General features: G+C 36.5%; 1 pseudogene; it reads left to right on the forward strand.

The window, feature by feature from the left end:
- The first annotated feature begins 14,227 nt into the window (after nucleotides 1–14,227).
- On the forward strand, nucleotides 14,228–14,825 carry LOC114051748 (annotated as a pseudogene).
- Nucleotides 14,826–24,770: the final 9,945 nt, after the last annotated feature.

Here is a 24,770-nt window from a genome sequence, read left to right on the forward strand (position 1 = left end):
GTGAAAATGAACATAATCTTTCATGGAAGGAGATGGATATTCAATGAAATAGAGGACTTCCAAAACTTCCTGGTGAAAAGACCAGAGTTCAACAGAAAATTTCTTCTTCAAGTACCAGACTAAAGAGAGACATAAAAAGGTAAATGGGTCAGAAAAATAACAAAAACAACATACTATTGTTATTATTTTTTCTAACTCTATAAAATAATTTTTGGTAGTTCAATTGGTATGGCACTGAATAAGTAAATTAGTTTCAGTGGAATTGTCATTTTTATTATATTAGCTCGGCCTACCCATGAGCAACTTATGTTTTGACAATTATTTAGATCTGATTTTATTTGTGTGAAAAGTGTATTGTAATTGTGTTCATAGAGTTCCTGGGTTTGTTTCAGGAGGTAGACTCCTAAATTTTTTATAATGTCTACAGTGAGTTTAAATGGAATCTCTCTTTTTATCTCTTGCTTTTGGGCTTTTTTGGTAATATATAGAAATGGCAATGATTTATGTGGCTTTATTTTATAGCCTGAAACTTTGCTAAAGTTGTTTATTATTTCAAGTAGTTTTTCACTTGATTTTCTAGGATTCTCTAAGTATACCACTATGTCATCTGCAAAGAGTGATAGCTTTGTTTCTTCTTTGTCTATTCTAATACCTTAAATTTCTTTTTCATCTCTTATTGTTAAAGCTATCATTTCTAGTACAATATTGAATAACAGTGGTGATAATGGACGTCCTTGTTTCACCCCTGATCTTATTGGAAATGCTTCTAGCTTGTCGCCATTGCATATTATGCTTGCTGAAGGTTTTAGGTCGATGCTATTTATTATTTTAAGGAAGAGTCCATTTATACCTATGCTCTCTAGTGTTTTTACTAGGAATGGGTGTTGTGTTTTGTCAAAAGCTTATGCTATAAGAGCTTGTAGTATTGTGATATAAGAAATGATGAACAGACTGACTTCAGAAAAAATGTGGAAAGACTTATATGCTTGAGTGAAGTGAGCAGAACCAAGAGAACATTGTACACAATAACAGTCACATTGTGTGATGACTAATACTGATAAACTTAACCCTTCCCAGTAATACAAGGATCCAAGACATCTCCAGAGGCCTTGTAATGGAAAATGCTATCCACATCCATAGAAAGAACTATGGAAGTTGAATTGCTAATTTTTTTCTCTTCTGTTGGGTTTTGTTTCCTCTTTCTGATGGTTCCTCCTATTGGTTTTAATTTTTATTTATAACATCACTAATGTGAAAATATGTTTAATTTGAATGTAAATGTATAGTAAAAAAATAAAATAATAAAACTTTGGTTAATTTAATTGAAAAAAGAAAACCAAATTACCAATATCAAAAATGAAAAGGGTGAATCCACCACCAAGGAAGAGGAAATTAAAATAATAATTAGGAAATGATTTTGTCCAACTGTATACCAATAAATTAGATAATCTTAGTGAAATGGATGAATATTTACAAAAATATAAATTGCCCAGATTAACAGAAGAGGAAGTAAAATACTTAAGTAACCCCATCTCAGAAAAAGAAATTGAACAAGCCATTGATGAACTCCCTAGGAAAAAATCTCCAGGGCTAGATGGATTTACATGCAAATTCTATCAAACATTAAAGAAAAACTAATTTGAATACTATATAGACTATTTGGGAAAATGGAAGGAGAAGCAATCTTACTACATTCTTTTTATGATGCAAATATGGTGCTGATACCCAAACCAGGAAGAGTCAAAGCAGAGAAAGAAAATGATAGACCCATTTACCTAATGAATATAAACACAAAAATTTTAAATAAAATATTAGCAAATAGATTTTCTCTTTCTTGCGGTTCCTCCTAATGATTCTAATTCTTCCTTAAAACATCACTATATTCTAGAACCAGAGGGCAAAATAGAAATTGAAAGAATCCATCAATCACCTCCTGAAAGAGATCCCCAAAGGAAAACTCCTAGGAATATTATAGCCAAATTCTAGAGTTCCCAGGTGAAGGAGAAAATATTACAAGCAGCCAGAAAGAAAAAAATTCAAGTATTGTGGAAACACAATCAGGATAATACAAGATTTTGCAGCTTCTACATTAAGGGACTGGAAGGCATGGAATATAATATTCTGGAGGGCAAAGGAGATAGGATTACAACCAAGAATCACCTACCCAGCTAAACTGAGTATAATCTTTCAGAGGAAAAATGGACATTCAGTGAAATAGAGAACTTTCAAGCATTCTTGATGAAAAAAGAGCAGAGCTGAATAGAAAATTTTACTTTCCAATACAGAACGCAGCTGAAACATGAAGAGGTAAACAAGAATGAAAAATCATAGGAGGCTTATTAAAGTTGAACTATTTACATTACTACATAGAAAAGGTGATATTTGTAACTCATGAGACCTTTGTAAGTTTTAGGGTAGTTGGAGGGAAAAATTATATGTATGTATGTATGTATGTATGTATGTATGTATGTATGTATGTATGTCTGTAGATAGATAGATAGATAGATAGAGGGCATAGGGTGAGTTGAAGATGAAAGGGTGATATCTGGAGAACAAAATTAAGGAGTGAGAGAGGATTATATGGGGAGAAGGAGAAAGAGAGAGGTAGAATGGGGTCAATTATCTCACAGTAAATAGATTAGAAAAGGCTTTTACAGTGGAAGGGAAATGGGAGAAGGTGAGAGAGAATGAGTGAATCTCATTCTCATCGGGTTTGACTTAAGTTGGGAATAATATACACACTCAATTGGGTATAAAAATCTATCTTACCCTACAGGAAAATAGTGGGGGGAAAGGAAACAGGACAGCAGGGGGATGATAGAGGGGAGGGCAGATTGAGGGAGGGCATAATCAGAAGCAAACACTTCTGAGGAGGGACAGGGTCAAAAGAGAGAATAGAATAAACAGGGGTTTGGATAGGATTAAGGGAAATGTAGTTAGTTTTTCCCAACGTGACTACTAAGGAAGTGTTTTGCATGACTACCCATGTATATCCTATATTGAGTTGCTTTTTTTCTCAATGAGGGTGGGTGGGGAGGGAAGATGGGAGAAAATTTGTAACCCAAAGTTTTAAAAATACATGTTAAAACTTGTTTTCACATGCAACTGAGAAATAAGAAATACAAGAAATGGGGTATGGGAATCTATCCTGCCCTACTGGAAAACAGAAGAGTAAGGGGATTACAGAAGGGGGTAGAGATAGAAGGGAGGGCAGATTAGGGGAAGGGGTATTCAGGATGCATGCCATCTTGGGGTGAGGGGAGGGACAGGATGGGGAGAAAATTTGGAACTCAAAATCTTGTGGAAGTGAATGTTGAAAACTAAAAATAAATAAACTTTTAAAAATAGAGTCTAGGCCTCATTTGGGAAATTATCAAGAAAAACTACCCTGATATTCTAGAACCAGAGGGTAAATAGAAATTAAAAGAATCCACCTAACACCTCTTGAATGAGATCCCAAAATGAAATCTGCTAATAAAATTATAACCAAATTCCAGAGTTCCCAGGTCGAGGAAAAAATATCGCAAGCAGCCAGAAAGAAAAAAAAATCAAGTATGAAAGAACTACTTTTTGGATAATACAAGACTTAACATTTTCTCCCTTAAAAGATCAGAAGGCTTGGAATATGTTGTTCTAGAGGGCAAAGAAGCTAGGATTACAACCAAGAATCAACTACCCAACCAAACCATGTATAAACCTTCAGGATGGAAAATGGATATTTAATGAGATAGAGTACTTTCAAGCACTCTTGATGAAAAGACCACAGCTGAATAGGAAATTTGACTTTCAAATACAAGACTCAAGAGGAGTTTAAAAAATTAAATAGGAAATGGAAATCCTAAAGTGCTTAATAAAGTTAAACTGTTTACATTCCTGCATAAGTTGATATGTGTTAGTCATAAGTCCTTTATTATTATTAGAAAGAGAGACAGACAGACAGACAGAGACAGAGAGAGAGACAGAGAGAGAAAGAGACACAGAGAGAGACACAGAGACAAAGACAGAGAGACAGAGGCATTGGTGTGAGTTGAATATAAAGGGATGATATCTAAAAACTAAAATTAGGGTGTGAGAGATGAATGTTTTAAAAAAAGAGAAATTGGGAGGTAGAAGGGAGCAAATTATCCTACATAAAAGAGGCAAGAAAATGCTTTTATAGTCGAGGAGGAGAGGGGGGAGGAAAGGGAGAGTGAGTGAAACATACTCTCATTAGAATTGGCTCAAAGAGGGAATAATATACACACTTATAGACATCTATCTTACCCAACAGGAAAGAAGAAAAGGAAGGGGATAAGGGAATGGAGGGGTGGGCAGGCAGGGTGTGATGGAAGGGAGGGCAGATTGGGGAAATGGGTAGTCAAAAGCAAAACACTTTTGAGAAGGCACAAAGTTAAAGGAGAGAGAGAAGAGAATAGAAGGAGGTATAGGGTAGAAAGACACATAGCAATAGTAAATGTAAAAAAAATGTAAAAACATTGAAGCAAGTTTCTCTAATAAATACCTCATTTCTCAAACATTTAGAAAACTAACTCAAATTTATAAAAATTATAAAAATAGAGCCATTCATAAAATGATAAATGATGAAAACATGATCAGTTTTCAGATGAAGAAATCAAAGCTACTAAAACCATATAAAAAATCACTATTAATGGGAGAAATGCAAATTAAAATAATTCTGTGGTGCTACCTCTTATCTGTTAGATTGGTTAATAGGACAGAAAAGATAAATGATGAATTTTGGAAGGGATGTGGGATAAACAAGACATTACTGTATTGCTGGCAGTTGTGAACTGATTCAATCATTCTGTAGAGGAATTTGGAACTATGACCAAAAGGATATAAAACCATGTAAACCCTTTGACATATTAATGCCACTACTAGGTCTGTTTCCCAAAAGAGATAAACAACCAACTAACAAACAAAAAGTTGACCCACATGTACAAAAATATTTATAGCAACTCTTTTATGGGAGCAAAGAATTAGAACTTGAGGAGATGCCCATCAATTCGGGAATGGCTGAACATGTTGCGGTATGTGATTATGATGGACTACTATGCACTAAAATAAATGAAGAGCAGGATGATCTCAGAAAAACCTGGAAAGTCTTGTGTGAGTTGATGCTAAGTGAAATGTACTGTGCACAAAGTAACAGCAATATTGCAAGATGATAAGCTGTGAATAATTTTACTATTCTCAACAATATAATGATCTAAGGAAACTCTGAAGGAGTTATGAAGAAAAATATTATCCACCCCTAGTGAAAAAACTGATGGTGTCTGAATGCAGGTTGTAGCATGCTTTTTTAAAACTTATTTTTTGAGGGTTTTTTGTCTCTGTTTTCTTTCACAACATGACTATTATGGATATGTTTTGCATGACTGTATATGTATAACCTATATTGAACTGCTCACACTGTCAATGAGATTGATGAGAGGGAGGAAGTGAGAGCATCTTGAACTCAAACTTTTAAAAACAAATGTTAAAATTGTTTTTACTTGTAACTAGAAAAAAATAATTAAATGGGGAAAACAACTAGTTCAACCAATTTACAACTTCAACAAAGTTGCTGTATACATAACAAAACACCATAAATTATCAGCATTTCTACATATTACTAAAATGTAAAGCAGAAAGAGATAGAAAGAGAAATCCCATTTAAAATAATTGGAGACAATATAAAATATTCAGTATTCTAACTGCCAAGAATTATATGAATTATATGAACACAAGTATAAAGCACTTATTATACAAATAAAGTCAAATCTAAATAATTGGGGAAATATTAATTATGAGTAGACCAAGCCACTGAAATGAAAATGACAATAAGTGTCTCATGATTTCTTTTTTCTGTTCACCTTTTAATGGTTCTTAAGTCTTATATTTGAAAGTCAAATATTCTATTCATCTCAGGTCTTTTCACCAAGAATGCTTGAAAGTCCTCTATTTCATTGAATATCCATTTTTTCCCCTGAAGGATTATACTCAATTTTGCTGGGCAGGTAATTCTTGGTTTTAATCCTAGCTTCCTTGACCTCCAGAATATCATATTTAAAGCCTTTGATACCTCAATGGAGAACCTGCTGACTCTTGTGTTATACTGATTGTGTTTCCACAATACTTGATTTTTTTTTTCTTTCTGGCTGCTTGTGATATTTTCTCCTTGACCTGGGAACTCTAGAATTTGTCTATAATATTCCTGGCAGTTTTCCTTTTGGGATACCTTTAAGGAGGTGATTAGTGGGTTCTTTCAATTTCTATTTACCCTCTTGCTGTAGAATATCAAGACAGTTTTCCTTGATAATTTCTTGAAAGATGATATCTAGGCTCTTTTTTTGATCATGGCTTTCAGGTAGTCCAATAATTGCAAATTATGTCTCCAGGATCTCTTTTCTGGTCAGTAGTTTTTCAAATGAGATATGTCACATTGTCTTCTATATTTTAATTCTTTTGGTTTCATTTTATAATTTCTTGATTTCTTATAAAGTCATTAGCTTCCATTTGCTCTATTATAATTTTTAAGGAATTATTTTCTTCAGTGAGCTTTTGGACCTCATTTCTATTTGGCCAGTTCTGCTTTTTAAGACTTTCTTCTCCTCACTGGCTTTTTGACCTCTTTTACCATTTGGATTAGTCTATTTTTAAGGTGTTATTTTCTTCAGTATTTTTTGGGGTGTCCTTTAGTAAGCTGTTGACTCATTTTTCATGATTTTCTTGCATTACTCTCATTTTTCTTACCAATTTTTCCTCTAATTCTCTTACTTGCTTTTCAAAATCCTTTTTGAGGTCTTCCATGGCCTGGGATCAATTAATATTTTTTGGAGGCTTTGGATGTATGAGTTTTGACTTTGTTGTCTTCTTCTGGTTTTATGTTTTGATCTTTTTTCACCAAAGTAAGGTTCTATAGTTTGTGTTTTTCTGCTGCCTCCTCACATTTTCAGCCTTTTTAACATTTTGTTAAGGTAGGGCTCTGATTAAACTGTGGAGGGTGTACTATATGAAGCTTCAGGAGTTTTGTCCAGCTGTTTTCAGATATACTTCTAGGAACCTGTAAATTTTCATTTCTTCCAAGGTGGTATAATCAAAGGAGAAGTGTTTACTCTTTTCCTGGCCTGTGCTCCATTCCATGATTCACCACAAGCACTCTTTTCTGTCTTGGAACTGGGAGTAGGATTTCCTCTCCATTGCCACCACAAGCTCCACCAGCACTCTTCCACACCTCAGGACTGCGACCCAGGACTGATACCTACATCCAGCTTCAAGCAAAGCCAGAGAATTCTGCCTCAGCACCAGCAAAAAATTCATGTAATCCCCTTCTGGTCAACCATTTGATCCTCCCATGGGCTAGCATCCAAAAAGTTTTCAATCTGTTTCCTTTCACACAAGTGTAAGAGTTAATTAATATTGCCATTCTACACCACATGCATTCTACTTTACTGAGACTTTTAATAGATTCTTTGATTAGAAAGAGACTCAGAATCTCTGAATAAATTTCACCACCTAATTGGCTAACACTTTAAGGTTTCTGAAGCAATTAAAAAATATGGTGTCCCCTTTGACTCTTTCTTTCTCTTTATTTTTTGAATTTTTAACATGTGTTTTTAAAACTTTGGGTTACACATTTTCTCTCTTCCTCCCTCCCCACTCATCATCATTGAAAAGGTCAGAAACTCAATACAAGTTATAGATGTTTAGTCACGCCAAATACTTCCATAGTAGTCCTGTTGTGAAAAACTAAGTATATTTCCCTTCATCCTATCCTGCCCCCCATTTATTCTATTCTCTCATTTGACTCTGTCCCTCCTCAGAGTGTTTGCTTTTGATTATCCCCTCCCCCAATCTGCCCTCCCCTCTATCGACCCCCTGCTCTTTTGTCACTTTCCCCCTTATTTTCCTGTAGGGTAGGATAGATTTCCATACCCCATTGTGTATGTTATTCCCTCCTTAAGCCAAATCCTATGAGAATAAGATTTACTCATTCCCTCTCCCATTCCCCCATTTCCCCTCCACTGTAAAAGCCTTTTCTTGTCTGTTTCATGTGAGATAATTTACACCACTCTACCTCTCCCTTTCTCTTTCTCCCTGTATAATTCTCTCTCACCCTTTAATTTTATTTTCCAGATATGACCCCTTCATATTAAACTCACCCTGTGTCCTCTCTCTCTCTCTCTCTCTCTCTCTCTCTCTCTCTCTCTCTCTCTCTTTATCCATACATATATTTTTTCCCTCCCTCTTCCCTAATACTGACGAAGGACTCATGAGTTACAAATATCATCTTTCCATGGAGGAATGTAAACAGTTCAACCTCAATAAGTCTCTTATGATTTCTCTTTCTTATTTACTTCTTCATGTTTCACTTCAGTCTTGTATTTGAAAGTCAAATTTTCTATTCAGCTCTGGTCTTTTCATCAAGAATGCTTGAAAGTCCCCTATTTCACTGACTGATCATTTTTGCCTCTGCAGGATTATACTCAGTTTTGCTGGGTAGGTGATTCTTGATTGAAATCCTATCTCCTTTGCCCTCCAGAATATTATATTCCATGCCCTGTGGTCCCTTAATGTAGAAGCTGCTAAATCTTGTGCTATCCTGATTGTGTTTCCACAATACTTGAATTGTTTCTTTCTGGCTGCTTGCAATATTTTCTCCTTGACCTGGGAGCTCTGGAATTTGGCTACAATATTCCTAGGAGTTTTCCTTTGGGGATCTCTTTCAGGAGGTGATCATTGTGTCCTTTAATTTCTATTTTGCCCTCTGGTTTTAAAATATCAGGGCAGTTTTCCTTGATGCTTTCTTGAAAGATGATGTCTAGGCTCTTTTTTTTGATCATGGCTTTCATATAGTCCAATAATTTGTAAATTGTCTCTCCTGCACCTATTTTCCAGGTCAGTTCTTTTTTCCAATGAGATATTTCACAATTTTTTCTAATTTTTCATTCTTTTGGATTAGTTTTACAGTGCCTCAATTTCTCATAAAGTCACTAGCTTCTAATTTATCCATTATAATTTTTAGGGAAGTATTTTCTTCAGTAATCTTTTGGACTTCCTTTTCCATTTGGCCAATTTTGCTTTTTAGAGCATTCTTCTCCTCATTGGCTTTTTGGACCTCTTTTGCCATTTGGGTTAGGCTATTTTTTAAGGTGTCTTTTTCTTCAGTATTTTTGTGTGTCCTTTAGCAAGTTATTGACTTGTTTTTCATGATTTTCTTGCATCACTCTCAGTTTTTCCTCTACTTCTCTTAGTTGTTTCTCAAAATCCCCTTTGACTCTTACAACAACCCTTTGAAGTAAGAACTGAGAGTATTCCCATTTTACAAATGGGGAAACTGAGCCTAAGAAGTTAAAAGAGTTGTTCAGGGTCATGGATCTAAGGTAGTGTCTGAGGCACTATCTCTCATCTTTCTGACTCCAAGTCCAGCACATCTAAAGAAAGTTTCTATTTACCCAAAGGCCAAATCCCATCCACTTTATAAACTCAAGTGATTTCCTTAAATTATATTATTAAACAAATTTGTCACCAACCCAAATTTAGTACATAGTACATGTCTACTGGTAATTCACACACAGCTGGATATATGGGAATTCAGAATGTCCCGCAGAGAAACTGAAATGTATAAATCCAAGAATACAAAATTTCACTTATTTATTCCTATTTTGACATACCATAATCTTGAGAAATGATCATTTGCAACAATGAACTTTCATCACATAAATAATCACAGAATCACAAGTAATTTGAGCAATTGATGTGGAATTTGCATTTACACGGGAAAATATCCCTGCAGTAATCTTTGTCTCATTTTCTTCAGAGCCTTATTACAAGAATTTCTCAATGGCTGAGTAATAATAGGATATTGAAGACATATTCTTAAGGCATCTAGGTGTGCTGTATTTCACTGGTCATTTTTACTTTAACTACCATGGGGAATATAGGTTTCTGTTATTTCCTTCTCTATATTTCAACAACATCAACAAAGAAAAATAACACAGATGCATTGCTTTCTACAAGGATGGTCTGTCCCACACATCCATAACTGTATTAAGAACAATCATTTAGGTTTTGCAAGAGAGTATGTTTCATCTACACCTATATCTGATCTAGAAATGAATAAAAGTAGTTATTGAGAGCCAAGGCTTTAAACATGGCAAACCAAATTTGTTTGGAATAGTTACAATAGACAAATTACAGAAACCCAATATTGGACCATTTTTAGGTCCCTCTTCTATTTTTGTAAGACGTTTACCAAAATTGAGACTCACCCTTCTAAAAGAAGGGTCCTTCAATGAGAAGATAGAACTGTGTTTGAAAAGTTTTAAATTTCTTCTTCATCCAACAAACTTTTTTCCCTATTTAATGATGATCAGCTAGGACTTTTTCCCCCCTAAATCAGATGCTATTTTGCTTACACAAGCATTACAATAATCAACCTTGGCCTTTTCAGGGTTCAGTTCTAACTAACATGCAAACCAATCCAGACAATTATTTTTATATTATCACATTTCAATATTGAAAAATTCTTATACTCTCTTCTCTGAATGATTAGAAAGTAATTCTTTAATCAAATAAACCAGGGGAGGGGTTCTTTCTGGAAGCCAATGATATATACCTCATGTATAAAGCTGAAATTATTTTGAAGAAAATATTTCTTTTCAGTTTTCAACATTCACTTTGTTACATATTGAGTTTTAAATTTCTCCCTTTCTTTCCTTAACCCCTCCCCAAGATGGCATGCAATCTGATATAAGCTATACATGTAGAGTCATGTTAAACATTTCCATGCTAGTAATGTTGTAAAGAAAAATTAGCAAAAAAGGGAAAAACCAGGAGAAAGAAAAAAAAACTACAAAAAAGAGAAAATAGTAGGCTAAGATCTGCATTCAGACTCCATAGTTCTTTGGGGGAGAGCCAAGATGCCAAAGTAAAAGCAGTGACTTGTTGAGCTCTCCCTCAAACCCCTCCAAGTACCTATAAAAATGGCTCTAAACAAATTCTAAAGCAGCAGAACCCACAAAAAAGACAGAGAGAAATAAATTTCCAGCCCAAGACAACCTGGATGGCTGATCAGAAAGGTATGTTGCACTGGGCTGGGAGAGGAATGCAGTTCATTGTGGGTGTACAAGCTGCAGCGAACTGGAGCAGGCCTCAGAGGACTGAATCACAGGCAGCTGTGGTGGTTTCTAGACTTCTCAACCCATGAATGCTAAAGAAAACTTAGAAGGTCAGTAAGAAAAGTTTGTGTCTGCACTGAGAAAGAGAAGCACAGAGTGGTCCCAGCCCCATTCCCTGGGTGTGGCCATGGGGTGGTGGCTTCCTCCTAAACTTCTGGCCCACAGATTGATGAGGAATGGATCAGAGGGGGATTGTAGGGAACTCTCTGCTGGTGCAAGATTCTCTTGCTTTGCCAGTGCTTGGATCTGAGTCACAGTTCTGGATGGCAGTCCTGGGATGAGAAGGAGCACTGGTGTGGGGGAGCTTGTTATTGTGGTGGAGAGGAAACACCTCACCCCTTATCATAGCACCTTGGAAGAACTGAAAATTTTCAGGTCCCTAGAAGTATCTCTGAAAACAGCTGTACAAACCCCTGAAGCTTGGGGCAGTACATTCTCCACATTGGAAGCAGACGCTTACCTTAACAAAGAGTTTAAAACTCAAGTAATTGGCCGGGATCATGAGCAAGCAGAGCAAAAAGAGTCAGACTATATTATCTTACGTTGGTGATGAAGAAGATCAAAACATACAACCAGAAGAAGACAACAAAGTCAAAGCTCCTACATCCAAAGCCTCCAAGAAAAAATATGAATCAGTTCCAGGCCTTGGAAGGGCTCAAAAGGGATTTTGAGAAGCAAGTAAGAGAGGTAGAGGAAAAACTGGGAAGAGAAATGAGAGTGATGCAAGAAAATCATGAAAAACAAATTAACAGCTTGCTAAAGGAGACCCCCCCAAAAAAAATACTGAAGAAAATAACACCTTAAAAAATAGCCTAATCCAAATGGCAAAAGAGGGCCAAAAAGTCAATGAGGAGAAGAATGCCCTAAAAAGCAAAATCGGCCAAATGGAAAAGGAAGTCCAAAAGATTAATGAAGAAAATACTTCCTTAAAAATTAGAATAGAGCAATTGGAACCCAGTGACTTTATGAAAAATCAAGACGCTGTAAATCAAATCCAAAAGAATGAAAAATTAGAAAACAATGTGAAATATCTCATTGGAAAAACAACTGACCTGGAAAATAGATCCAGGAGAGAGGATCTAAAAATTATTGGACTATCTGAAAGCCATGATCAAAAAAAGAACCTAGACATCATCTTTCAAGAAATCATCAAGGGAAACTACCCTGATATTTTAGAACCAGAGGGCAAAGTAGAAATTAAAAGAATCCACCGATCACCTCCTGAAAGAGATCCCCAAAGGAAAACTCCTAGGAATATTGTAGCCAAATTCTAGAGTTCCCAGGTCAAGGAGAAAATATTACAAGCAGCCAGAAAGAAATAAGCCAAGTATTGTAGAAACACAATCAGGATAACACAAGATTTAGCAGCTTCTACATTACGGGATCACAGGACATGGAATACAATATTCAGGAGGGCAATGGAGCTAGGATTACAACCAAGAATCACCTACCCAGCAAAACTGAATATAATCCTTCAGAGGAAAAAATGGTCATTCAGTGAAATAAAGGACTTTCAAGCATTCTTGATGAAAAGACCAGAGCTGAATAGAAAATTTGACTTTCCAATACAAGACTCAAGTGGAACATGAAGAGGTAAACAGGAAAGAGAAGTCATAAGAGACTTATTAAGGTTGAACTGTTTACATTCTTGCATGGAAAGATGATACTTGTAACTCGTGAAACCTTTGTCAGTATTAGGGTAGTTGGAGGGAAAAAATTATATGTATTTATATTATATACATATATATGTAGATAGATAGATAGATAGAGAGATAGATAGATAGATAGATAGATAGATAGATAGATAGATAGATAGATAGACAGATAGATAGAGGGCACAGAGTGAGTTGAAGATGAATGGTCATAACTGGAGAATAAAATTAAGAGGTGAGAGAGGATTATACTAGGAGAAAGAGAAAGGGGGAGGTAGAATGGGGTAAATTATCTCACAAAAAAAACAGAAAAGAAAAAGGCTCTTTCAGTTGAGGGGAAATGGGAGAAGGTAAGAAGGAATGGGTGAATCTTATTCTCATAGGATTTGGCTTAAGGAGGAAATAACATACACAATGGGGTATGGAAATCTATCTCACCCTGCAGACAAATGGGGGGGTAAGGGGACAAGAAAGTAGGGGGATGATAGAGAGGAGGGCAGATTGGGAAAGGGGGTAATCAGAAGCAAATACTTCTGAGGATGGACAGAGTCAAAAGAAAGAATAGAATAAATGGGCCGGTGGGATAGGATTAAGGGAAGTAGAGTTAGTTTTTCACAGCATGTCTATTATGGAAGCATTTTGCATAACTGCACATGTATAGCCTATATTGGGTTGCTTGCCTTATCAATGAGGGTGGGTAGGGAGGTAGGAAGGGAGAAAATTTAGAACCCAAAGTTTTAAAAACACATGTTTAAAAAAACTGTTTTGCTTAAGTACATGTTTTTAATGGGTTTTGTTTTTCTTTTGTTCTAAGTAGGTTGGGGTGTAGTTAGGTGAGGTATAGAGAAAGAATTTTTGCTGATTGAAAAATAATTTTTTCCTAAATGCCTTTACAAAGCAGTTACTTTAGTGCAGTGTCAAACTCCAAAACAAAATGATTATAATGAAGATGAGGTATTACATATAGTTGCCTTTTCCAGGTACCACCATTATCATTCAAACAAGTTTCTTGTCTGCAGCAAGGATGTTCACTTTTAAGTCTGAGATAATTGAGTTTTATTATTCAACACCTGATAGCACTTACTTGCAACAGCTGAAGATCTAGAATTTTCAAGTAATACAGGAAATAGGGTACAGAAATCTATCCTGCCCTACAGGAAAATAGAAGGGAAAGGGATAAGAGAAGGGGGGGAAGAAATAGAAGGGAAGGCAGACTAAGGAAAGGGATATTCAGAATGCATGCCATCTTTGGGTGGGGGGAGGGGTGAGATGGGGTGAAAATTTGGAACTCAAAGTCTTGTGGAAGTAAATGTTGAAAACTAAAAATAAATAAACATATTAATAAACAAAAAAAGAAAAGCAAAATTGGGCCCCTCTGCCAGGCCGTGGTGCGGAGCCCTGCCCGGCCAGGCCATGCCTCTGCCCCCCAAGTGGGCCTGGGAGCCGGCTGAGCTGGAGCAGTGGTGGGACTCACAGCAGTGGCAGCAGTTGCAGCACCTCGAGTCCTTTTATGACAAACCTCCTCCTGAACTTATCAAGGAAGATGAGATTAAGCCAGAAGACTGTATACCAGATGTACCAGCAATAAACATCCCAGAGAATTTCTGGCTCATGCTCCAACTAAAGGCCTCTGGATGACCCTGGGGCAAGAAGTCAAGGTTATGCAATGCTGAAGTTGTAAAAGGTATGGACACAGAACAATGGGCAAAGAATGCCTGTTTTTTATCTAAGGTAATCAGAAATTAGAACAATTCAGAGTAGCACATGAAGATCCCGTGTATGACATTATAAGGGAGAATAAGCATCATGAAAAAGATGTGAGGATACAACAGCTAAAGATGCTACTAGAGGATTCTACCTCAGATGAAGATGGCACTACTTTCAGCTCTTCTGAATGTAAGGAGAAGTGTAACAGAAAGAAGAAGAAAGAGAAACAAAAGAAGAGGAAAAAAGAGAAGAAAAAGAAAAAGAAAAAAATCACAAATCTAAGTCAAATGGGAGTTCAGAATGACTAAAAAGTAATTTTTTTAATCCGCCTCATTACTCCAGAATCATAACTGATTGTCAGAGATACTAAAGAAGTAGCCACAAAAGGGCCTCAGTTAACAGAAAAATGAACCAAGAAATGTGTGTCATTAGCATCACTTCTGTAGCATTTTGCTCTTGCTGCCAACAGTGATGAATTCAACATGATGTTGAGTTGCTTCTATGCCATATTGCAGGACTCATTGTCATCTTCCTTGATTACTGTAGTTTGTGTTAATTTTTTTTAAAGGAAATCAAGCATAAGATAAGAAGACATGAAGACATTCTAGGCATTTCCAAAAGAGATTTAATTCCCCCATGAAAGCAGAGGGTTAGTGGGGCTATAGGCAGACTTGAAAATTCTAGATCTTCAGCAGTTGCATGTAAGTACTATCAGGTGTTGAATAATAAAACTCAGTTATCTCAGACTTAAAAGTGAACATCCTTGCTGCAGACAAGAAACTTGTTTGAATGATAATGGTAGTACATGGAAAAGGCAACTTTATGTAATATCTCATCTTCATTATAATCATTTTGTTTTGGAGTTTGACACTGCACTAAAGTAACTGCTTCACAAAGGTATTTAGGAAAAAATTATTTGTCAATCAGCAAAAATTCTTTCTCTATGCCTTACCTAACTACACCCCAACCTACTTAGAACAAAAGAAAAACAAAACCCATTAAAAACATGTACTTAAGCAAAGCAAAATGTCCTCATTGGCTATGTCTAAAGGAAAAATACACATACATACCCATAATTTGTCTCATTCTGCACTGTCTGAGTCTCACCTCTCTATCCGGTGACGTATAGCTTGTTTCATCATTGGTCCTCTAGAGTAGTGGTTGATCATTAAGCTGAATAGAGTTCCTAAGTCTTTCAAAATTGTCTTTACCATATTGTTATCATTGTATAAATTGTTCTTCTGGTTCTGCTCACTTCACTCTGAATCAGTTCATATAAGTCTTCCCTTATTTCTCTGAAACCAGCCCTTCATCATTTCTTATAACACAATAGTATTCCACCCCATTCATATACCATAATTTGTTCAGTCATTCCCCAGTTGACAGGCACCTCCTCAGATTTTCATTCTTTGCAACTTCAAAAAGAAAGCTTATGTTTATATATCCTTAGAGCTGGTTTAGCCTAGAACTGATCCCTCCCTTAATCTACCTTTCTTTTAATTCTTCCTTCTCTCCCTTCCCTGTTTCCCTGTTGAATGAAATAATCTTTCTGCAAATAGCTGTGTTTTGTGTGTGTATTCTTCCTGCCTTTGACCAGTTCAGATGAGAGTGAGTTTCAAGTCTCAGCTGCCTCCTCTCTATCCTTTCCTCTTTGTTTATACAGACTGCTACTTGTGCCCCCTGATTATGTAAGATAATTTTCCCTAAACTTCTTTCCCCTTTTCCCCTCAGTATATTCCTCTTCCCTTCTCTTTCCATTTTTCTTTCAAGATCAAGTTCTAAGAGAATCCCTCCCAGGCTTTCTAATTAGACTCCCTCTATGACCATTAATGATGATAGGCTTCAAAGGGAACACAGGTATCATCTCTTCATACTAGAATGTAAGCAGTTTATCCTTGTTTAGTCCCTTATGATTGTTTGTTCATATTTGTTTCTCTTAACTCCTGAGTTCGAACTTCATAGTTTCTATGCAGTTCTGGTCTTTTCATCAGGAATGCTTAGAAATCCTCTATTTCATTGAGTGTCCATTTCTCTTCCCTTTATGATTTTACTCAGTTTTGCTGAGTAAATTATTATCCTTTGCCTTCTAGGATATCATATTCTGTACTCTCTGTTCCTTTATAGTGATGATTGCTAAATTAAGTGTGATCCTGATTATGTCTCCTTAGTACCTGAATTGTTTTTGTTTTTTTTGTTTTTGTTTTTTTTTTTTTGTTTTTGTTTTTTATTTCTGGCTGCTTGCAGTATTTTTTCTTTGACTTGACAACTCTGGATTTTGACTGTCATCTTCCTGGGAGTTTTCATTTTGAAGTTTCTTATAGGAGGTGACTGGTGGATTCTTTCCATTTCTCCTTGGCCTTCTGGTTCTAAGAGATCGACTCAGTTTTCTTTTTTCCTCAACTTTTCCCAACTACAGTCATAGCTCCTCTTCTTCTTGGGTCTAGTCATTGTTAATATATTTAGTCCAATTATATTGTTTTGCTTCTGGCATAAGAATGATTACCAAAGTCATCTCACTCTATCTAAACTGGAATATTTAGTGGGATTTCTGGCACTGTGATCATTTTTCTCCCCTCCACTCTGAGTTAAGGCAGCAGTCTGAGTTTTCAGAGCTAACTCTGATTAGCCCCTCAACTTACTGCTGAGTCTTCTCTCTCTCTCTCATTAACTTTTATCCTTATTCTGTTTTTTTAGGGATGGGGCAGGAAGCAGGTTATTTACTGAGTGTTTGGGTTCCAGGTCTTTGCTTCCCACAGGTGTATAAGAAGGCAGTTAGGTGATACAGTGAAGAGTGTGCTGGGCCTGGAATCATTAGAGACCTGAGTATAAATCTGGCCTCAGACACTTTTTTTTAGCTGTGTGACTGGCCAAGTTATAGTTTCCCCAACTATAAAATGGCAAATAACACCTACCTTCAAGGGTTATGGTAAGGATCAAATAACATAATTATCAAAGCAGTTAGCAAAGTGCCTGGCACATACAAGACACTTAATGCTTGTTCCTTTCCCTATATCAATGGTGAAGTGCAGAATTTTCCCTCAGGCTCCATTTCCCTTTTTCCCATTACCTCCTAGATGAGACTTTACCTAAAATTGGGGCTTTAGACCTCTTGGAAGCTGGTATGGTCACATAACTGATTCTCCATTCAACTCAACAATTAAGTTCCTTTTACACATGTTCAATCTTTTTTTTTAATGTTTAATTGATGCATTTTGCAGTCTTTATAACAATTGCAGCCAGTTGTCTGAAGGGAACAGTCTGCAGTGTGGCTGGTTCTCTTTCCTAGGTTGTAACTGATAACTAAGTACAGTTGGGGTTTTTTCTCTAAACATATTAACCATAATTTGTCTCCACTGAATTGTAACTGCCACTTATCTGTTGATGATCATATGCCCTTCCCTTAGCTCATTTGGATTATTTGGTTTTTTGGACATTCTTTATCTATAACAAAATAATGAGGAGTTCCACAGTGATTTGATTTTTAATATCCTTTACTGAGGAATCCTGTCAAAAGGTTTTTGAAAGTCTAAATAAGTAGAATTTGTTCTTACAAATGCCCAGTGGTCTTGCCCCCAGTGCTTTGTTTATTTATGTATGCAATGATCATGTGTTTTATGGTACATTCACCAGTTTTCCTGGCATGGCCACATGATTCATTTTTGCTCTCATCCACTCTGGAACTGTTGGATAGAAATCAATTTATTAATACTAATGTGTTCTAGCCATTTGTACTGGAAAGCTAAGGGTATTTTTGGCTGACAGTTTCATATTTCCACCCCTGAGTTCCTTTTAAAATTCTTGGGTAGATATCCTATAGCCTTGGCACTTTAACTAAGATTAATCAATTCAGTTAAAATTCATTAAACATTTTTGAACCTTTGCAGGTCTAGGTTACAAAGGATTTTGAATGTTAAACAGAGCATTTTGTAAAGACAACAGGGAACCACTGGAGTTAATCAAGGTAGAATGACATGATTGGACCTGCACTAGAAGATGTTCTACTCTAGCTTTTTGCCACCTGGTATGCCATTACTCACCCCATCCATCTGTATGTCCCCTTGCTCCAAGATCAGTGGTCAAATAAATTTACTATTTAAAAAAAAAGTCAGTCAACTACCCTGTTGTTACATTCACCATCACTGTAATTTCTCAAACCAAAATACCCTTCTTTGGTTACAACTTTTTCTTGATTGTTGTATTCTCCTGTCCTAATACAAGCTTCTCAATGTCAGAAGTCTCATTTTTCATATTTGTATCCCTAGCACTTGGCATAGTCCACAGCACGAGGTAGAAACTTGAATTTTTCATTCAAATATTGAGAGCCTAAACTTCAATGGTTTACTCTACATATGAGTAAAGAGAAAGGGATCATAGAAGGTATATTGCCTAGACAAAATTTATAGGTCTTTCCTGATTGGCTTTAAGGTCTAAAAGAAAAGAGTAAAAGATGACCAGGGTTACAATTCTGGGTCACTGATCATATCATCATTGAAAATAAATTGTCAGAGAGGGAAAGCATTTTGGTAGGAGTGGTGACAATAAATGCAAAAGCATTTATTACTTGCTTACTATGTGCCAAGTACTGCTGGATACAAATAGAAGAGTTCATCCTCTAAAGGAGCTCACACTTCAATCAGGCAACAATAGATATAGAAGGGCTCAAATACAGGACTGATGGAAGGCACAGGGTTCCTTAGGGAGCATCAGCAAGTCATGTGAATGGCCAGGTGAGGCTGAAGGGCATGGGAGAAGGACCCATATTATGGCCTGGTGGATCCTACATCATCCATAGGGGGGAATGTGTCAAGAAAGTTGGGGAAAATGGGTACCTGTGGCATTTGATCCCACCTGAAACAGGTAATGAGATGAACTTTTTAAAAAGTTACATTGCGAAAAAATGGAGAGGAGTGGGGCCAAGATGGTGGAGGGAAAGCAATGACTTCTTTGAGCTCCCCCTCCAAACCCTTCCAAATACCTATAAAAAATGGGTCTAAATAAATTCTAAAGCAGTAGAACCCACAAAAAGACAGCGTGAAACAAATTTCCAGCCAAAGACAGCCTGGATGGTTGAGCTGAAAGGTATATTGCACCAGGAGGGGAGAGGGGCGCAGTTTGGCTTGGGCACACAGGCCACAGCAAACTTGGAGCAGGCTTCAGAGGACTGAATCACAGGCAGCTGTGGTGGTTTCCAGACTTCTCAACACACGAATGCCAAAGACAACTTAGAAGGTCAGTGGGAAAAGTCTGTGACTGCTGTGAGAGAAGGAGCTAGGTATCAGCCACCCCCAGGGCCTCGGCTGTTTCCTGAGCTTCCAGCCCACAGACTGAGGGGGAATCAAGTGGCTGATCAGAGGGGGATTGCAGGGATCTCCTTGCCAGTGCTGAGGCAGGAATCTCCTGCTTTACTGGTGCTTGGATCTGGGTCACAGCTCTGAGGGGCAGTCCTGGGGCAAGGAGGAGCTTTGGTGTGGTGGAGTTTGTTGTGGTGGTGGAGAGGAAACACCTCACCTCTTATCATAGCACCTTGGAAGAACTGAAAATATTCAGGTCTCTAGAAGTATCTCTGAAAACAACTGTACAAACCCCCAAAGCTTGGGACAGTACATTCTCCACATTGGTAACAGAGTTTTACCTTAACAAAGAGTTTAAAACTCAAGTAATTGGCTGGGATCATGAGTAAGCAGCTCAAAAAGAGTCAAACTATATTATCTTACTTTGGTGACAAAGAAGATCAAGACATACAACCAGAAGAAGACAATGAAGCCAAAGCTCCTAAATCCAAAGCCTCCAAAAGAATATGAATCAGTCCCAGGTCTTGGAAGAGCTCAAAAGGGATTTTGAGAAGCAAGTAAGAGAAGTAAAGGAAAAACTGAGAGTTTTGCAAGAAAATCATGAAAAACAAGTTAACAGCTTGCTAAAGGAGACCCAAAAAAATACTGAAGAAAATAACACTTTAAAAAATAGCCTAACCCAAATGGCAAAAGAGGTCCAAAAAGCCAATGAGGAGAAGAATGCTCTAAAAAGCAATATTGGCCAAATGGAAAAGGAAGTCCAAAAGATTACTGAAGAAAATACTTCCCTAAAAATTATAATGGATAAATTAGAAGCTAGTGACTTTATTAGAAATCAAGACACTGTAAAACAAATCCAAAAGAATGAAAAATTAGAAAACAATGTGAAATATCTCTTTGGAAAAACAACTAACCTGGAAAATAGATCCAGGAGGAAGAATTTAAAAATTATTGGACTATCTGAAAGCCATGATCAAAAAAAGAACCTAGACATCATCTTTCAAGAAATTATCCGGGAAAACTGCCCTGATATTTTAGAAACAGAGGGCAAAATGGAAATTGAAGGAATCCACAGATCACCACCTGAAAGAGATCCCCAAAGGAAAACTCCTGGGAATATTGTAGCCAAATTCCAGAGTTCCCAGGTCAAGGAGAAAATATTGCAAGCAGCAAGAAAGAAACAATTCAAATATGGAAACACAATCAGGATAGCACAAGATTTAGCAGCTTCTACATTAAGGGACCACAGGGCACAGAATATAATATTCTGGAGGGCAAAGGAGATAGGATTTCAACCAATAATCACCTACCCAGCAAAACTGAGTATAATCCTGCAGGGGAAAAAATGATCATTCAGTGAAATAGAGGACTTTCAAGCATTCTTGATTAAAAGACCAGGGCTGAATAGAAAATTTGATTTTCAAATATAAGACTCAAGTGGAACATGAAGAGGTAAACAGGAAAGAAAAAATCATAAGAGACTTATTAAGGTTGAACTGTTTACATTCCTGCATGGAAAGATGATATTTGTAACTCGTGAGACCTTTGTCAGTATTAGGTTAGTTGGAGGGGAAAAATTACATGTAGGTATGTATAGATATAGATAGATAGATAGATAGATAGATAGATAGATAGATAGATAGATAGATAGATAGATAGATAGATAGATAAAGGGCACAGGGTGAGCTGAAAATGAAGGACTCATATCTGGAGAATAAAATTAAGAGGTGAGAAAGGATTATACTAGGAGAAGGAGAAAGGGAGAGGTAGAATCGGGCAAATTATCTCACAAAAAAAAACAGAAAAGAAAAGGCTCTTACAGTGGAGGTGAAATAGGGGAGAGTAAGAGGGAAAGAGTGAATCTTCTTCTCATAGAATTTGACTTAAGGAGGGAATAACATACACACTTAATTTGGTTTGGAAATCTGTCTTACCCTACAGGAAAATGGGTTGGGGGGACAAGGGATAGAGGGATGATAGAGAGAAGGACAGATTGGGAAAGGGGGTAATCAGAAGCAAGTACTTCTGAGGAGGGTCAGGGTCAAAAGAAAGACTAAAATAAAGGGGGGATGGGATAGGATTAAGGGAAATAGCATTTGTTTTTCATAGCATGTCTACTATGGAAGTGTTTTGCATAACTGCACATATATAACCTATATTTATTTGCTTGCCTTATCAATGAGGATGGGTGGGGAGGGAGGAAGGGAGAAAATTTGGAACCCAAAGTTTTAAAAAACACACATGTTTAAAAAAATGTTTTCACATGCAACTGGGAAATAAGAAATGCTGGAAATGGGGTCCAGAAATCCATCCTGCCCTACAGGAAAATTGAAGGGGAATGGGATAAGAGAAGGGGAGGGAGAGATAGAAGGGAAAGCAGAGTAGGGGAAGGGGTATTCAGAATGCATGCAATCTTGGGGTGGGAGGAGGGGTGAGATGGGGTGAAAATTTGGAACTCAAAATCTTGTGGAAGTAAATGTTGAAAACAAAAAAATAAATTAAAATTACCATAATAAAAAGAAGAAATGATGAGCAAGTGGACTTCAGAAAGATTTGTATGGACCAATGCTAAATGAAGTGAGCAGAACCAGGAGAACTTTTTATACAGTAACAGCCATGTTGTACGACGACTAACTTTGATAGACCTAGCCCTTCTCAGTAATTCAAGGATCTAAGACATCTCCAAAAGCCTCTTGATGGAAAATGCTAACCACATCCAAAGAAAGCACTATGGGGTTTGAATGCAGATTGAAGCATACTATTTGCTATTTTTTTCTTCTGTTTCTTCTTCCTTGTGGTTTTTCCTATTGGTTCTAATTCTTCCTTACAACATGACTAATATGAAAATACATTTAATAGGAATGTATATGTAAAGCCTATATCAGATTGTGTGCCATCTTGGGAGGGAGGGGGAGAAAATTTTAAACTCAAAAGCTTATTTGATAAATCAAAATAAATTAATAAAAAAAGAAAAAAAAAGAAAAAAGTTACATTGCACTAGATGCTAATGCTTGAAATTTAATTAAAATGAACAAAAATCATGGGGATGTTTTGAATTCATGAAATTTCCTTATGAAAACATGAAACACCAAGACCCTTAGTCAGTTTTACAGATGAATAAACTAAAGCCCAGGGCTATTGAGAGACCTCTCCGAGGTCATCTAGCTAGTAACAGATCTGAAACCAGAATATAGATTCCTTGATATCTGACCCAGTGTTCTTTCTGATACACCACAACAGCTCCTTTTGGATTTATAGTTTCAATTAGTCCAATAGATACTTTGTGCCAAAGCCATAACGCTGCTAATCATTACAACTTGAAATGTTCAGACCAGTCCTTTATCAGTACCATTTTAGTTTCTTTATACTCTTAATTTTAATGGGTGTGTCAGTGAATAGAGTACTAGAATGGGGTCAGGAAGACCTGGATTCAAATCCTTATTCATTTCAACAGCAACTGTGCAACAACAGATAAATCTCACTTAATGTCTTTGAGACATAATTTCCTTATCTGTAAAATAAATAAAATACTTGTGATAAAAAAAAGCAAAAATTGGCCACATGGAAAAGGAAGTCCAAAAGCTTACTGAAGAAAATACTTCCCTAAAAATTAGAATGGAGCAGTTGGAAGCTAGTGATTTTACGAGAAATCGAGGCACTGTAAAACTAATCCAAAAGAATGAAAAAATAGAAGAGAATAAGAGAATGTGAAATATCTCATTGGAAAAACAACTGACCTGAAAAATAGGTGCAAGAGAGATAATTTACAAATTATTGGACTATCTGAAAACCATGATGAAAAGAAAAAAAAAGCCTAGACATCATCTTTCAAGAAATTATCAAGGAAAACTGCCCTGATATTTTAGAACCAGAGGGCAAAATAGAGATTGAAAGAATCCACTGATCATCTCCTGAAAGAGATCCTCAAAGGAAAACTCCTAGGAATATTGTAGTCAAATTCCAGAGTTCCCAGGTCAAGGAGAAAAAATTGTAAGCAGCCAGAAAGAAACAATTCAAGTATTATGGAAATACAATCAGGATAAAACAAAATTTAGCAGCTTCTATATTAAGGGACCACAGGGCTTGGAATATAACATTCCAGAAGACAAAGGAGATAGGATTACAACCAAGAATCACCTACACAGCAAAATTGAGTATAATCCTTCATGGGAAAAAATGGTCATACAGTGAAATAGAGGACTTTCAAGCATTCTTGATGAAAAGACCAGAGCTGAACAGACTCCATAGTTTTTTCTCTGGATGTGGGTAGCATTTTCTACCATGAGTCTTTTGGAATTGTCTTAGATCATTTCATTGTTGAGAACGGCTATGTCTATGAAAGTTGGTCATTGAACAATGTGGTTATTTCTGTGTATAATGTGTTTCTGGTTCTGCTCATTTCACTCAGCATCAGTTAATGCAAGGCTTTCCAGGTCTTTTCTGAAGTCTGCATGCTCAACCTTTCTTATGGAAAAATAGTATTCCATTGCATTCATATATCACAACTTGTTAAGTCATTCCCCAATTGATTGGCATCCCCTCAAATTCCAATTTTTAGCTAACAAAAAGAGATTCTATAAATATTTTTGTACATGTGGGTCCTTTTCCCATTTGTATGAACTTTTTGGGACACAAAAATGGTATTTCAGATACAGAAGTGGTATTGCTGGGTCAAAGAGTATGCACAGTTTTATAGCCTTTTGGGCATAGCTCCAAATTGCTCTCCAGAATGGTTGGTTCAGTTCACAACTCCACCAACAATGCATTAGTGTTCCAATTTTCCCTCATTTTCTCCAACATTTATCATTTTCTTGTTTTGTCATCTTGGCCAATCTGATAGGTCTGATGTGGTACCTCAGAGTCTTTTTGATTTTCATTTCTCTAATCAGTAGTGATTTAGACATTTTTTATGTGAACTTAGATAGCTTTAGTTTCTTCATCTGAAAATTGCCTGTTCA

Source organism: Vombatus ursinus, unplaced genomic scaffold (genome assembly GCF_900497805.2).
Source record: "Vombatus ursinus unplaced genomic scaffold, bare-nosed wombat genome assembly UNPS02014805.1, whole genome shotgun sequence".
Classification (NCBI taxonomy): domain Eukaryota; kingdom Metazoa; phylum Chordata; class Mammalia; order Diprotodontia; family Vombatidae; genus Vombatus; species Vombatus ursinus.